This window comes from Chiloscyllium plagiosum, chromosome 24 (assembly GCF_004010195.1).
Source record: "Chiloscyllium plagiosum isolate BGI_BamShark_2017 chromosome 24, ASM401019v2, whole genome shotgun sequence".
NCBI classification, from domain to species: domain Eukaryota; kingdom Metazoa; phylum Chordata; class Chondrichthyes; order Orectolobiformes; family Hemiscylliidae; genus Chiloscyllium; species Chiloscyllium plagiosum.
The window spans coordinates 3,324,019-3,329,048 of NC_057733.1; the positions used below are offsets into that span (position 1 = coordinate 3,324,019).

Sequence of the window (5,030 nt, forward strand, 5' to 3'; positions counted from 1 at the left end):
TCCCTCCCCCGGCCTGTCTCACACTCCCTCCCCCGGCCTGTCTCACATTCTCTCCCCCGGCCTGTCTCACATTCTCTCCCCCGGCCTGTCTCACACTCTCTCCCCCGGCCTGTCTCACACTCTCTCCCCGCCGCCGGGCGCGCGCCTGGCCCCCAAAAGCGAGCTCCAAGATCCACGGCCGGACCTGCGCATGCGCGTGGCATGGAGGGGCGGGGTCAGCGCCAGCGCCGTAACGGCTGGTCCTCCAATATCCCAACGGCGTCAGCGCCGGACCGCCACCCGCATGCGCTGCTCCCGTGTTGTCTTCAATGACCAATGGGAAGGTTTGGAGGACCGGAAGTAACTGTGGTCCGCCAGCCAATCCACAGCCTGTTCTGCCCCCCAGTACACACACTCAGGCTGAGACCTCTGAGTCAAACACTGACACTCCCTTCCCGACTCACGAGGCAATGTCAGGGAGGGGGCAGATCTGACAACGTAGGCCTATGTCTCTCACTCTGATAAAAGTCTGTTCTTAAAGACGGTTCCTTCCTCAGCCACAGGTGCTGAGTTTCTCCAGCATTGAGCAACACAAACAGAAAGGCTCAGCAGGTCCGACAGCATGTGTGGAGAGAAATCAGAGTTTACATTTCAGGTCCCGCGACCCTTCCTTCATCAGCAACTTCTGTTTCAGGTCCCCAGCATCCGCAGATCTTGGTTTTATTTTACTGTTATTTACAAATAATTGGTCTGGCTAAAAGATTGGCCCCATTCCTAATGCTTACAATTAAATGAGTGTTTTCTCCCAGCAGTTAGCTAATATTTGATAATACAGTAATATATTTGTTATTTGATACACATTAGATGTTTATGGATATGACAAAGGCCTCACAGCGCTAGAGACCCGGGTTCAATACCCGCCTCAGGCAACTGACTGTGTGGAGTTTGCACATTCTCCCCGTGTCTGCGTGGGTTTCCCCCGGGTGCTCCGGTTTCCTCCCACAGTCCAAAGATGTGCAGGTCAGGTGAATTGGCCATGCTAAATTGCCCATAGTGTTAGGTAAGGGGTTAATGTAGGGGTATGGGTGGGTTGCGCTTCGGCAGGTCAGTGTAGACTTGTTGGGCCGAAGGGCCTGTTTCCACACTGTAATGTAATCTAATCTAATCTAATTGTATTGTTTCTAGCCTTGTAATAGTGTGTTGTAGTTACATTATAAAATTTTACAAATATTGGTTTGCTCACTGAGCTGGAAGGTTCATTTCCAAACGTTTTGTCACCCTACTAGGTAACATCTTCAATGGGCCTCCAGGCAAAGCACTGTTGATGATTCCTGCTTTCTATTTATATGTTTGGTTTTCTTTGGGTTGGTGTTGTCATTTCCTGTGCTGATGTCATTTCCTTTTTTTTCTCAGGGGTGGCAGATGAGGTCTAACTCAATGTGTTAGACAAAACAAAAAAACAGTTAGACCCCATCTACCACCCCCTGAGAAAAAGAACAGGAAATGACATCACCAACCCACAGAAACCCAAACATATAAATAGAAAGCAGGAATCATCAACAGTGCTTTGCCTGGAGGCCCACTGAAGATGTTACCTAGTAGGGTGACGAAACGTTTGGAAATGAAGCTTCCAGCTCAGTGAGCAAACCTACATCCAGAACCTCAACCTGAGCAACAAGTCTTTTCACTCTTGGAAGTAATTACAACACACACTCAGAATTCATTCAGCAACTGAAGTCCATGGTAACACTGTTTTACAATCCAATCAGTCCAGTTGCCCCTCTATATCTCCTCTGCCTTTCAAGTTTATATTGTTTAATCCCCCAACCAATTACATTTTGAAATCCTTGCTCATCCCTATGTCCACCATGCTGATGGGCAGTGAATCCAGATCTTGACCATTCACTGCCAAAATAAAGTTCTTCCTCACCTCTTTCTCTCTCTCTAATTAGGTGCCTGTCTGAAGATTTTTAGCTCTCTGCAATCTGGACAGCAGTGAGCACAGATTTGGCCATCAGGATGACTTAGCACCTTCAGGAGAATTAGAAGTTCTTGTATTAGAATGGGAATGGAGGATGGGTGTATGTGAAATGGAGATTTACAGTTCTGGGGAATAAAAGAGCGAAGAATGTTCTGTAGAACCTAGGATTGTTTGTCCCATAATACTATTCCATATTGACAGTGATGACTTTTGTAAATACCTTTTCCAGGATTGGGAGAACAGGATTTGCAAACAGAAATCTCAATCCAAATATCCCCTCAGGATCTGACAGAGCCTATCAATTTACCGTGACCTGAAAATCTCCAACATTTGTCTGTTATGTCCACTTCAAAACCATTTTAAACACTTTGACTGGAAAACACTACAATACAATGGCTGTGAGAGAGAGTATTCCAGGGCACTGACCGTGGAAAGAGCTTTCACGATTGGACCATACACAGCAGGGAGAACGTAAATTCATTCAGTGTGTGGCCAAGGCTTTAACTGATGAAACCTGAATTCAGAAGAACACTGATACCATGGAGAAACAGAGGAAATGTGGGGATTGTGGGAAAGGATTCCGTTCACCATCTGAGCTGGAATCTCACCAACGCATTCACACCAGGGAAAGGCCATGCACTTGCCCCAGATGTGGGAAGGGATTCACTCAGTCATCCCACCTGCTGAGAGACCAGCTATTTCACACCGGAGAGCGGCCATTCACCTGCTTCAAGTGTAGGGTCAAATTCAGTCATTCATCCACCTTGCAGAAACACCTGCGAATGCACACTGGGGAGAGGCCTTTCACCTGCTCCAAATGTGGTAAGGCTTTCACTCAGTCATCTCATCTGATGACAACACCATCGAATACACAATGGGAAGAGGATGTTTACCTGCTCTGTGTGTGGCAAAGCATGTACACAGTCAGCACACTTGCTGTTACACCAGCGAGTTCACACTGGGGAGAGGCCATTCACCTGCTCTGAATGTGGGAAGGGATTCACTTAGTCTTCCAGTCTGCAGATACATCAGCGTGTCCATAGCGGGGAGAGGCCATTCTGATGTCCAGCGATACATGAATTCAAACAGCAAAGGCAGTAACTGTGCAGATTCTCTCTCTCGCTCTCTCCTGCACTGTTCTCACCATGTGCTTCCTTTGTCTGCTCTTCTCCCTTTTAAAACTGCTGTTGTTTTGACTTTTTTTCCCAAAGTTCCAAAACAATGCAACAGCATATAAAACAGTAATTGCTGCTCCTGCAATTCGAGGAAATCACCTCCAACACATAGTGACCACTTGCAGTCACACCAGCGAGTTCACACTGGGGAGAAGCTGCTCGCCTGCTCTATGTGTGGAAAGGGATTCTCACAATCATCGAACTTGTGAACATACCAGCGAGTTCACAAGTGATTACAGGAGTTGGATTCTGCTGTTGTTGCTCTTGGTAATCACATTCTGGACTGAACCATGTTCATTCTGTCTGTGGAGCGGTTGAAAGGTTTGTTTCTGCTGGGACTGGCTGACCTCAAAATATTGTTTCCAGCAGGCTGTTTCTCTTTGAACCTGTGAATTTTCATTTGCAATAAAATGAGCTTTGAAAAGCTGATGAAGTACATTTATTCGAAATCGCATATTTTTTCCTGTAATATTTTTCCAATCACATCCAATAGATCTGAAACAAATACATTTGTCCTTCTGCTTGGACCATTCAGCTTAATTACTTTATCAGAGTTTGTATGAGCCTCCACCACCCCTCTTCATCTCTTCCCATCAGTATCTCTTCCATGTCTTTCTTTTCCTTGTCACCTTCCCCTTAAATGCTTTTCCTTCAACCATTCACCTTTGGAGCGAGTTCCACATTATCAGGAAAAAGGGAAACCTGAAGAACTGCAGATGCTGTAAATCAGAGACAAAAGTAGAAATGGCTGGAAAAGCTCAGCAGGTCTGGCAGCATCTGTGGAGAGAATTCCACAGTCGAGTTTTAAGGAAGGGTCACTTAACCCTAAGATTAACTCTAATTTCTCTCCACAGATGCTGCCAGACCTGCTGAGCTTTACCAGCAATTTCTAATTTTGTTTCTCATGAAATCTGTTTGAGTTATTGAGCTGCTTTATAATCTTTTTAAAAAAACCTTGGTGATCCTTCAGTTGTCTCTTTTCTAGAGAGAACGGCCCCAGCATTTCCTGAACATTTAATACTCAAGGTTCTGGTATCATGCTTGTGAATCTTTGTTGCAGATTCTCTGCTGTGTCCGTTTCCTATATCCCAATAGCAACAGCGATATGGAGGAGCAGATTGGGAAGCAAATTTTGGAAAGGTGCAGAAGTAACAGGGTTATTGTCATGGGTGACATCAACTTCCCTAATATTGTTTGGAATCTCCTTAGTACAAATAGTTTGGATGGAGCAGATTTTGTCAACTGTGTCCAGGAAGGATTCCTGACTCAATATGTACAAAGGCCGACCAGACGGGAGGCCATATTGGATTTGGTGCTTGGCAACAAACCAGTGAAAGGAAAGGCTGGTAGGTATAGGGAATGCTGGATGAAAAAATAAATTGAGGGTTTGGTTAAGAAAAGGAAGGAAGCATATGTCAGGTATAGACAGGATAGATCGAGTGAATCCTGAGAAGAGTATAAAGAAAGTAGGAGTATACTTAAGAGGGAAATCAGGAGGGCAAAAAAGGGACATGAGATAGCTTTGGTAAACAGAATTAAGGAGAATCCAAAGGGTTTTTAGAAATATATTAAGGACAAAAGGGTAACTAGGGGGAGAATAGGACCCCTCAAAGGTCAGCAAGGCAGCCTTTGTGTGGAGCCACAGAAAATGGGGGAGATACTAAATGAATATTTTGCATCAGTATTTACTGTGGAAAAGGATATGGAAGATATAGACTGTAGGGAAATAGATGGTGACATGTTGCAAAATGTCCAGATTACAGAGGAGGAAGTGCTGGATGTCTTGAAACGGTTAAAGGTGGATAAGTCCCCAGGACCTGATCAGGTGTACCCGAGAACTCTGTGGGAAGCTAGAGAAGTGACTGCTGGGCCTCTTGCTGAGATATTTCTATCAT

The 5,030-nt window shown here is 45.2% G+C and overlaps 1 protein-coding gene across 2 annotated transcripts in view; it reads right to left on the reverse strand.

The window, feature by feature from the left end:
* Positions 1-201, reverse strand: part of LOC122561972 (zinc finger protein 239-like) — a 4,633-nt gene extending 4,432 nt beyond the window's left edge. Inside the window, exon 1 of one of the 2 annotated variants that reach the window (XM_043714315.1) lies at positions 185-201. The gene's annotated coding sequence lies outside the window, so the exon portion shown is untranslated. Of the gene's footprint in view, positions 1-118; positions 132-184 lie in introns of those variants that run through there. The other variant, XM_043714317.1, reaches the window with a different exon arrangement.
* Positions 202-5,030: the final 4,829 nt, after the last annotated feature.